This window comes from Sceloporus undulatus, chromosome 2 (genome assembly GCF_019175285.1).
Source record: "Sceloporus undulatus isolate JIND9_A2432 ecotype Alabama chromosome 2, SceUnd_v1.1, whole genome shotgun sequence".
Lineage (NCBI taxonomy): Eukaryota > Metazoa > Chordata > Lepidosauria > Squamata > Phrynosomatidae > Sceloporus > Sceloporus undulatus.
Window position 1 is genome coordinate 321,955,562 of NC_056523.1, and position 12,143 is coordinate 321,967,704.

A 12,143-nucleotide genomic window follows, 5' to 3' on the forward strand; every position below is an offset into this window, starting at 1 on the left:
TATTCCCTTGGGAGTGCCTTGTCCTTGTCAAAGACCTTTTGAGCACATTGCCTTGTCACAGAGGACTGAAAAAATCTGTCTTTGTAGTTTTGTGTCTTACATAGCCTGAACATATGGACTACTGCTGGGTTGAGAGGTAGTGGTTCATAAGGCTCAGGCTGTAGGGAGCCACAGCTCCTGGGCACCAAGAGCTGAGTGCATGTTTTGCAAATGGACAGTTACAGCTTTCAATCTTTGGCAGCTTCACTGATAGAGCATGAAAGGTGCAGATGCTGATTGGAAAGGATGGTTCTAAGCTGCAAGGATTCAGAGTGCATCTACTGTACACATGTATTTAGGGTTGCCAGTTTAGGATTGTCCCAGGCTCTGAGATTTCCAGGCCAAATTCTGAGTCCTTATGACAGCCCTTGGTGATGTCATTAAGCATTATGCATGAAGTACCCAGTATAGTTGGTCACAGCTTGTCATTCGGAGAGAGAGAGAGAAAGAGAGAGAGTATATATATTTTTTAAATAGGCAGAGGATTTGCTCCCCTATCAAGGTGAAATTCTATATGTGTACACACACACACACAATTACACTGTGTGTGTGTGTGTGTGCCTTCAAGTTGCCTGTCAACTTATGGTGACCCCATTAATTTCAGAGGGTCGTCTTCTTCTTCTTCTTCTTCTTCTTCTTCTTCTTCTTCTTCTTCTTGTGTGCTTTCAAGTCATTTCTGACTTAGGCAACCCTATTATGATGTTTTCTTGTCAAGTTTCTTCAGAAGGGACTGCCATTGCCATCCTCTGAGGCTGAGAGAGTGTGAGTTGTCTAGTGGGTTTATATGGCCAAGATGGGATTTAAATCCTGGTCTCCAGAATCATAGTCCAGCACACAAACCACTACACCACACTGGCTCTGAGTGAAATCATAGGATTATTCTTTTTCATCTCTTTAGAGAAGTGGGATAGGGAACATTTAACCTAGCTTACTTGCCTCTTCTAGCCTGAAGGTGGATGCAGAGTCCTGGTGCCACAGCTATTGGAAGGGAAGGAGTAAACTAACCAGATAAATACACAGCCCCCTTGGAACGTCTCTATAAATGGCAGCAACAAATCAGTGAAGCCTTGCAAGTTGTAGCAAGGTGAAAGCTATACTAGCTAAAATGGCGATTGGCACCAAGCACTTTTCTCTTGGCTGGAGCTGAGCTTATCAAAATTGGAGAATTTGTACCTTTGTTTTCCACCTGGGAAATGGATCAGATTTGGCGAAAACTGGATTAGACTCATAGGAAGGAGCTGATTTGGTGGCAATTAACATCATCTTGCACCAGGAGATGTCCTATGAAAATTAGAGACTCAGGGTCAGGCCCTGAAATCTGGCAACTCTGCATTTATAGTAGTTTTATAATAACTTTAGCTGCGTTGCTTTATCTTGCAGAATCCAATGATTTGTAATTTACTGAGGTACTAGAGCTCACCACCAGCCATCAAGGGTTCCTTCCTTTTGTTCTAAAGGAAGACGTCGTATTACAAGAAGTCTCATGAGTACTGATGCTCCATTCCCTACTGTTACCAGCATTGGAGCCTTAAAATCCTAAATGTGGATGACTTTTCTTCTGATGACCCTATGCAGAGTGCCTGATGGGATGCATGACATAGAGTTCTCCATGACTGCAAGGCAGGCAGGTCACATACACTACAGTATTGAAACACAGATCAAAGGGCTCAGGTAGGAGTTGCCAACAGAAAAGTGTCATTCACACCTTTGGGGCAGATATATGGCCAGGATGTTTTGCCAGGCCAGAACCATTCTCACCTTGGATGACCATTCCCACCTTGGAGACTGTCTATAGATCAAGCAATCTTTAATATGTAGATTTGGTTTTGCTTTGAAATGTGGAGACCAACTCTTTGCCTGAGGCAAGATTTTGCCTTATTTAAGGTCCCTCAAATCTCTTGTCACTGTTCTATGTCAGAGTCCAGACACACTCCCTGTGTGTCTGAATTCTCATATAGTTCCACTCTCTTAGCTATCCTCCCCCTTTTTCTTTCTGTGTTGCTGAGTCTTCATTAGTCTGGACCAGGAGCACCTCCAAAACAGATGAATATTGCCGTTAGAAAGCCTTGTGTTATCTATCCAACGCTAACTTACTATAACAACGCTAACTCCCCCGACCTCCATCTTGAGGGGAGAGAAGCAGGCAAGAAACAACAGGCCTCTGCCTGCCAAGTTGAAGAGCCCTCCCCCGACCTCCATCTTGAGGGTAGAGAAGCAGAGTTTTGTTTTGTTTTTTGTTACTTGCTTTGATGTTGTATATGCATATGTATGCTGTAAAGCGCTTTGATCGTAGGAAAAGCGGTATACAAATAAATCATATTATTATTATTATTATTATTATTATTATTATTATATTCTCGAGTTCTTGGGTGATTGTGTGAGTGAATGCTTGTCTTATGTGTGTATGAATAATAAACAGTATTCAGTTTTCATAAAACTTGTCTCTGTTGACCTATTACCTTGGCTACCTTCATATACACAGGACAGAGACCACTCCTCTATTTGAGCTAATGATAAATTCCCCAGACCAAGGTCTCCTTATTACACTACCTTGTTCCAAATGTCATGCCAGTCCCCAATGTGTATGTCTGTAATTTTTCTCTTCCAATTCCCCTCCCTTCAGGTCCTGGCTTTTAGGTGCACAGATATTGCACACGTGTAACACACATACAAAGACTCTTCATGCTAAGCTAGTCAACCCTGGCACCAGCTGGGATGGGCAGAAATGGGTACACTCCAGTACAAAAATCATAGCTTTATTTCTGGTCACCCAGAGTTTTGTTCTCTTGTCTGGAAAATCACCCAAAGAAGCACAGAAATTCCCTGAGACTTCAGCTGACACCATGAGACCTGGTTTTTTTTTTATGGATTGCTCTTCCCAGATACGTTTCTTTTGGCCTTTTGTGTTATTTTGACAAAATGCAAAGATTTTTCTCCTAGGTCTTTCATCTGTCTTAGCTTTCTGCTGTTACTACTGTCTGCAAAATGTGTTGCTATGCTGTATTTTGTTGTTGTTCTGTGCATTCAAATCATTTCCAACTCATGGTGACCATAAGATATCCTTGTCTTAAGATTTTCTTTGCAAGATTTGTTTAGAGGGAGTTTGCCATTCCATTCCTCTGGGGCTGAGAGAGCATCACTTGACAAGGTCATCCAGCGGGTTTCCATGGCCAGGTTGAGATTCAAACCCTGATCTCCTAGAGTCCTAGTACTCAAAACTACTATGCCGCACAGGCTCTCTTTGCTGTATGTACTGCTGTTTTTATTGTTGAAGGGACTATTTTATTTTTTTTCTACTGAACTATCCTTAGAATTTTGTTATAGGACAGAGAGAGAAAGAGAGAGGGAGAAAGAAAGATAGGTCTAACAGCCAGTGTCAACATAGCAGCTCTTTGAGCAGCATACAAAAGAGGCAGCAGTTCAAATGGAGCCAAACTGGCTCCATGTATTTGGCTTTCTGTCAGCCATTTGCTAGATATATATGTGTGTATGAGAGAGACAAAGAGACAGTTACTTCTTTAGAGAAACCTAGAAAATTGTATTTTCCACACTTTCTTACAACAAAACCACCAGTCTTCATTTATTGAGCACATGGCTCTCCAGTCTGATCAGGATCTTCACCTTTCCCTGCTCTTGCTGCCAGAGACTGAACATTGAAACTTTCTTCTTGCAAAACATGCACTCAGCATTGCTGCCATTGAAACAGAGGTAGGCACTCTAGAGATGTGAACATTATTTCCATCATGTTTGGAGTCTCCCTCTAAAGGTTAAAAAAAAATAAAATATTTTTTTGCAAATTTTCCAAAACCTGTTTTGTCCCAACATGTTCCAAAAAGCCCGCTTCCACGACATTTTGTGCCCCCCCGGGTGAATTTAAGCCCAGGAGAAGCCTTTTTTGAAGTTCAAAACATTGGTAAAAATGTGCACATACCCCTAGAGGTGTTTTGGGGCATTTTTTAAATTATTATTTGCAGGAGTAGATGCTCCCCTCCAAGGTCTCCTTCACGTTCAGGCACATAGGCTTATCAAACAAGACCAAATGGAATCCAGTGCCAATCCGAATGCAATGAAAACTCATCCCCAAAATGGGTAAATTTGGTGAACTAGTGAAGTTACCAATCCTGTTGCAATGTGAATCTGGAATCAATTCACATGTGGCGTGTTGGGAAATCTTTTTTTTAATCACCCCTGGATTCCTGTCAAATCCCATGATCCTCTTCTGCCTCCTCCTCCTTGTCCTCCTCCTCTCTCAGGCTGAAAGTGATTTGTGACTTTTGTGGGGAATAGGGCCTCCAAGAGGGCACTGAGACTCACCCACCGGGGCTCTTCTGAGGGCGGTGGCAGCACCATCATCAGCCCTTTCTTTCCAGACCTCCTTGAGGGCAGCAGCGTTCCTCCCCAGGGATGCCACCTCTTCTTTCTTTGCCTTATGGGCCCACAGACTCAGCAGCTCCAGCTCCTCCAGCTGAGTAGTCACGGTGAACAAGGCCCCCATGGCAGCACAACCCTCCGCCCAGCCACCTCCAAGTCCTCTCGGGCCACCCACGCTGCCAATGGGGCCCCACTGAAGGAGACACTGCATCGGAGGACCCTGCAGGAAGCCCCCACTAAACACTGCTGTTCTTCCAACGCGGCCTTGGCTGAGCTGTCACCCCCGAGCAGCGCGGGGCACTGACCCACTGCTGCCCACACCTGGCTGCCCTTCCTGGCACAGCCACCTGCTGCTGCACAGTCACTCTCCCAGCCAGAGGAAGGAGGAGGAGGAGAAGGAGGCAGTGGAGGTCCCAGGTGAGGCTCCCCGCTGCTGTAGACATGGGGTTGTCATTCGATGCCCCATGACAGCCATCCTTCCCTCCCTGCTTAGAGCATGTGGGGCAGGGGTTGTGAAAATGACAGCTGGAGCATGCACAGAAAAGGTGTGAGGACAGCTGGCAATGGGAATTTGTCCTCCTCCATGTGATGCCCAGATGTGCATTGGGCCCACTTTAATGTGGTTTTAAATTCTTGTTGTGCTTGTGTACGATAACCATTCGCAAATTGACTTTTTTTTCTGGGTGGCAGCGCTTTAACCATTTTTGGGATGGCAGCACATAGGTTGCTGTGTGAAAAAGCCCCTAGGGAACTAATGTGGTTCCTAGACTTTCACAGTTACCTTAAAGCCACTGCTGCTCAGCCCAGCAGCAATCCATGTTATTTGGAGAGTGTTAGTCCATTTTACAGTGAAGTGGGAATTTGTGCTGGAGAAGTCTTGAGAAGTCTTCAGTTAAACCGATAGGTCCTTAAAATTCCCCATATGTACACCCAGATCCCAAAATGACAATGACTATATGATCACCAGTAGATTAAGCAAAGTAAATTCTGCTTTCTGTGACAAAATGCCACTAATGATGCATCTATACTGTAGAAATAACTGCTATGGCTCCAGGTGAGTCTTGGGATTTGTAGTTTTGTGAGGCACCAGCACTGTTTGGCAGATAAGACTACTTACCTTGCAAAAAAACCCACAAATCCCAGAATTCTATAGGATGGAACCACAGTACTTAAAGTGCTGCCAAACCTCATTATTTTTACAGTGTAGATGCACCCTAAGAAAGACCACTTGGGTATCAATGCTACAATATATTCACTGGAGAGTCATCCAGCCAGATGGGATATTTAAATCTCCCAGGGTCACATTCTTGTTACAGAATTCACATAAGGCTATACCATCAAGGTAGTATTCTCATAATGTTGTCAACTCAAGCTTTTAAAATAATGTCTCAGTGGCCCCATTCCCACTCGCCCATTTGCCCTGGATAGAACTGGGCAGATCTGGTTGCCCCCACATCAAATCTGCTCTGAAAGAAGTTCATACTACCCTTTACCTCGATTGGTGCAATTTACTCCTCTGAAGTTCACATTTGCGGTACCGGTTTAAAATGGAGCCTCCTCTGTTGTCAATCAAATTCACTTCCGCTTTCATCAAAGGTGATGTTTCCTACAGCCATTGGCAAACGAAATGGGTGCTTTCCCCCCTCCTTTTTTAAAAAAACCTGGTGGCAGTGTGCGCATATTCTGTCAACTTGTCAAATTTAAAAACCTCCAGGTGTGTGTGTGTGTTGTGTGTATTTGGGTCATTACAGATTATGGCAACCCTAAAACAACCCCATCCTGGAGTTTTCTTGGCAAGATTGGTTCAGAGGAGATTTGCCATTGCCTTTCCCCTGAGGCTGAGAGAATGTGATTCTCCCAAAATCATGGGTTTCCACAGCCTTCCCTCTGAATGCCAGCCTCTAGCCTCCCCTTCACTTCCAGCCCAATGCTATCTCCAAAGCCCTTGCCTCCCCCCATGCCATCCTCTTCCAGTCACAATAATAATAATAATTCCTCATCCCAGAATGCCATCTCTGCATCCTCTTGCTTTGCTTTCCCTCTGATTGCGACCCCAGAATGCCTTTACATATGTAGCAAAAGCATTCACATATTGTATCAATTTGCCAAATTGAAAGGGAAACATTTGTAACATTTGCATTGTAGCATTCGCATATTACACACACAAAAATAATTTTTCAAAAAAGCCTCTTGCAAAGTGAGGTGCCATGTCGGCAGCAAGCAGAAAGGGAAATGTAGCACAAGCAGACACATTCTATCAGTATGTATATGTATCAACCTGTAGAACTATTCGCATAGTCTGTCAAAAAAAAAAAAATTCGAAAGAGAGAGAGAAAGCTGCCTTCCAGAGAGGAGGCATGTTCCGCCCTCTGCCCTCCTCTGACCTAATCCCTCCCCTGAACTTGACCCTTCCTCCTGCTCCTTTCTCCTCCTCCTGCTCCTCTTCCTTTGCCCTGATCCTGCTCTCCATGGCACCCTTCCTCCTGCTCCTCCTCCTTTGCGCTGATCCTGCCCTCCATGGCACCCTTCCTCCTCCTCCTCCTCCTCTTCCTTTGCCCTGATCCTGCCCTCCATGGCACCCTTCCTCCTGCTCCTCCTCCTTTGCCCTGATCCTGCCCTCCATGGCATCCTTCCTCCTGCTCCTTCATCCTCCTCCTCCTCCTCCACCCCAATGAAGGGGAGGCATGTTCCATCCTCTGCCCTCCCTCTGACCTGATCCCTCCCCTCAACGTGACCCAAACATGACTGGGGACAAGTTCACATTTGCCGGGACCCGTTTTTTTCTCAAAAGATACAGGTAAAATTCCACTTTCAAAAGACCCACGCCAAGGGGCATTTGCCCCTCAACGGGTGTGCCAACCTCGAATTCGGGTGTTAAAGAATCGGGGCCAATATGAACTTCCCACTTTTAATCCAGTTTCTGAACTGGGGTAAAAGGTAGTCTGAATGGCCCCTGTGTTTCACACAACGACCATGTATAATTTCCTTTTTTTTAAAAGGCAAAATTTTGTGAGGCACCAGCATTCTTTTCAAGATGCAAAACAGCGAGTCTATCCATGCTGTACAATTATAACAATTTTATAGCAATTTAACCACCATCAACCTAGCCTAAAAAATAGTGGGATTTATAGTTTGGTGAGACAGAGGAGTTTATCACACTGGGGCTAATTTTGGCATTAAAGAGAGATTAAACAGCATTTAAAGCATCCCTCAAATAAAGCAAAAATGGCAAGTAATTGCACAAATGATTATCACATGCAATTGCGCAAATAAAGTGATATCAGAAATGCATTGTTGCTAAAATCCCAAAAGTAAAAAAGATGCGTGTTAATGCTTCTTTGTGACCACTTTAATGCTGGGTTTTGTGTGACATCGTGTGAAATCATTTCATGTAATTATGCAATTTTTTTGAGATATTCACGGGATAAACTCCCAATTGCCTTCATGGGATGAACTCCAGAGAGAATTCTCCATTAGATTTTGTTGATTTAAAATGTACAGTAATTAGAATGGTGACTGTTCTGAGCTGGCCACACTTCCAAGCCTCCCCACGTTTTCAAGTTCTAGCTCAGTTCTAGTTCTAGCTCAGAAGTACCCTTTTGGGATTTCGGTACTTGAACAGCAACTAACTAATTTGGAAGTAATTTTTCCTACCTGTATTTTTTCCCAAGTGGAGCAAAGGATGTGGTAGTGATAATTTCAAAGGTCAAGAGGCTGAAGAGGGCATCAGGATGGGCTGGTAACCCCTGACTCCTTTCACAGAATAATATTAAGTTACAATTGCCCCTTGTACAGTTCAACATGCCCTCCTTCTGCTCTTCTGCCTGATTGTTTTATGAGAACAGACTATGCACTCATGGACTTGGTGAGAGAATACAATAGACAGATGGTGGGTGTTTGGCTTCAGTCTCCTGCTCCCATATACATACATGCTCATGCATGCACACAGACATTCATACTTACACGTACTCATTCTTCCTCTCATCCCTTCCCTCCCTCTCTTGCTCATGCACAAAGACACACTTTTTCTTCTTCTTGTGTGCTTTTAAGTCATTTCAGACTCATGGTGACCCTAAAGAGAATTTGTCATGGGGTTTTCTTGGCAAGATTTGTTCAGAGGGGGTTTGCCATTGCATTTCCCTCAGGCTGAGAGCATGTGACTCACCCAGTGAAATCCAGTGGGTTTCATGGCTCAGCAAGAAATCAAAATGTCACCCAGTGGGTTTCATGGTCTCCAGTGGGTTATATGGTCTCCAGAGTTGTAGTCCAACACTCAAACCACTACACCATGTTGGCTCTCACAAAGACACACACACAGTAGAATACACAAAGTGTGTATTTCAGGCATGTGGCCCTCCATCACTTTTTAGATTATGGTTGTTCACCAGCCTTCACCATTTGGTCCTGCTTGCTAGAGTTGTGACCAAGAGTTATGACTCAAACCCAGTTTATCTAAAGGGCTGTCTGCTGAGTCTGCCTATGTTTTGAGATCTTCTGAGGAGGCCTGTGTCTCTGTTCCACAACCCTCCCAGATGGTTTTGCTGGGAACGTGGTAAAAGGCCTTCTTGGTGGCTGCTCCCATGCTTTAGAATTCATTAGAGGTGTTAGATTGGCAGGGCACACTCCTTGCAATCCTAAGTAGGTAAAGACCTTTTTCTTTGAGCTGGTCTTCGAGGGCTAATTGCTCAAGCAGAAATGCCCTTTTATAACGTAATGTCTTTATTGTTTGCTTGTTGTTGTTGTTGTTGTTGTTGTTGTTGTTGTTGTTGTGTGCCTTCCAGTCATTTCCGACTTATGGTGACCCTAAGGTGGTGAACTTATCATGGGGTTTTCTTGGCAAGTTTCTTCAGAGGGGGTTTGCCATTGCCATCCTCTGAGGCTGAGAGACTGCGACTTGCCCAAGGTCACCCAGTGGATTTCTGTTCCTGAGATTGGATTCAAACCCTGGTCTCTAGAGTCCCAGTCCAATACTCAAACCACTGCACCATTCTGGCTCCTTAATACTTTTATTTCTATTGTCTTTATACTTGTTTATACTGTTTTTATATTTGTTTTTATATTGTTTATATTGTATATTGTTTATGCTGTATATTATGTCTTTATATTATTGATATTGTGTTTATACAGCCTTTATACTTGTGTTCTTTTTAGAGGTCATACTTTTATCTGCTTCCAGTTCTTGTTGTCATTAACTGCAGTCAAGTCAGCTTTGACTTATGGCAACCCTGAGTATGAGAGGCCTCCAAGTCATCATCAGCCTTGCAGACTCAGGGCTGTGGCTTCCTTGATTCAGTCTATCTATCTGGAAGGCGGTCTTCCATGTCTTCTATTGCCTGCTTGCAACATCTACATTGTGCATTTTAGTTGGCCAATAAAGGTATCACTGTTTGGTTGATTTTTGATGTTATTGGATCTGGTCTTCAGAGTTGCAGTGTAACACTCAACACACAGTCTAACACTACGCCACACTGGCTCTATTAGGCTTGCAGAGCTATAAAAAAAAAAAAAAAGGGGGGGGGGATCATCTTCAGTTTTTATAGATGAGGATCGTCAAGTCCAAGAATAAGCAATTTCCACAAGGCTGGTGACCTTGAGGAAGTATAAAGACACACTTGGATGTCTTACTTGGAATTCTAATACTTGGGGGGGGGGGGTGTCAGTAAGCTTTTGGCAATGTCCTGTCAATCACCCACAGATCTATCATTCTCCTCCTGTCCATCAACCCCTGGCTTTGCTAACATGCATGCAGAGTGCTTACAAAATAGGTGTCATTTTGTTTATTCATGCCTTTCAAGACAGCTTTCTGTCCTGACATGGTGTCTCTGCTGAGACATACTGTAGTTATGACATATTGGGCACTGGTTTCTTTCAACAGCTAAGTAGTAACTTATTCAGGATGGCTGTAGATTGAGCGGGGGGGGGGGGGGGTTGAGGAAGACTTTTTGCTTGTAAGCAGATGGACTTTTTCACACAGGGGCCTATGTGCCCCCATTCTGAAAATGGCTAAAGTGCTGGCACTATGGAGAAGCAAATCTGTTTGTGAATGGTTATGATGCACACACACAGCAAGAATGTAAATCCTCATTCAAGTTGGCCCAATTCGCATTGTGTCATCAAATGGGAGTGGGGAGGAAAGCTGATTATGGTGCCACTGCTGCTGCCCCCCCCCCCCAAAGGAGCCCAGGTGGGTGAGCCGGATCCTCCTGATCATCAGTGCCCTCTTGGAAGCCCTTGTCCCCACAAAAGTTCACAATCTTTCCCACAAAAAGTCAAAAAGTAACCTCTTCTCCACAAAAGTCAAAACAGTTTCAGCTGCAGGGAAGAGGAAGAATAGGAGGAGGAGGAGGAGGAGAATCGAAGGGAACCCAGGGGCAATCCACAAACACATTCCACATCAAACCAAATGCAATTTGTCTGTAAATTCACATTGCAATCAGCATTTTAAATTTGGTAGCTCAGAGAATTTACTCATTTCTGAGATTACTCGGCATTGCGTTTGTATAGGGCCTGGATTCCATTTGATGTCGTATGATAACCTCACACAAAAGAATGTGAAACCCCATGATTGATTCTGGTTAGCATTCGATGTGAGTTTGATGATCTCATGCGAAAGAATGTGAAACCCCTTGATTGACTCTGCACTGACTCTGGGAGAACCTTCCACTTTCCCCTTGTGGAAATGTGCTAATGGCACATCTGTAACTAGGCAGAGGAGGTAGAATGGGCACATTTATCCTCTCATTGGTACTGTATACTTTCTCAGTGTGAGCATGCTGGCGTAGTGGATTTGAACATTGCTCAGCTATGACCTTGAACAACTCACACTCTCTCAGCCTCAGAAGAAAGCAAAAGTACACCCCCCCGAACAAATCTTATAAAGACACCCCTGTGATAAGATTCATCTTGTGTTGTTTTGCCTTCAAGTCATGTCAGTCTTATGGTGACTCTATGATGGGGTTTTCTTGGCAAGTTTCTTCAGAGGGTGTTTGCTGAGGCTGAGAGAGTGTGACTTACCCAAGGTCACCCAGTGGGTTTTCATGCCCAAGTGGGAACTCAAACCCTGATCTCCAGAGCCATAGTCCAATGCTCAAACCACTACACCACACTGGCTCTTAGGGTCGCCATACATCAGAAGGGCTTTGCCCTTGCCTTCCTCTGAGACTTCATCCTCACTACAGAAATAGTCCGGTTTGACATGGCTTTAACTGCCACAGCTCCATGCTCTGGAATCCTGGGAATGGTCTTTTGCTGTGTGTAGTTTGTCTTTTGGAAATGAATACTGAAAAGCACGTGGCAAAGCAGTCAAACAAGAAGGAGACAAGCTCCATCTGCTCTTGGATGGTCAGCGAGATTTGGCCACAATGAGAAAAGGCCTTCTTCAGGGGCTGGGAACAGATACAAACACACATAAATCTCTCACCGTTTCCGCTTCGTTGGCAGGAACGATGTTCGCATGCAATCGCGCAAATAAAGTAAACCACAAAATCAAGTCAATGAATGCGCTTTAATCTCTCTTTAATGCCGAAATCAGCCCCAGTGGGGTAAACTCTTCCGACTTTACCTAAGCTCTTGCAAGGGCTCTGGATAGTCTGGGCTTGGCCTGGGGGGCCCTTGGGGGATGTGTGTCTCTTTCCCAGCAGCCCCAGGGGCCCCTGCTTCTTTCTTTCTTTCTCCAGAGGCTCAGGCCAGGAAGGCAAGGATGATGCCCTTGAAGGGAGGCCAGCCCTGACCTT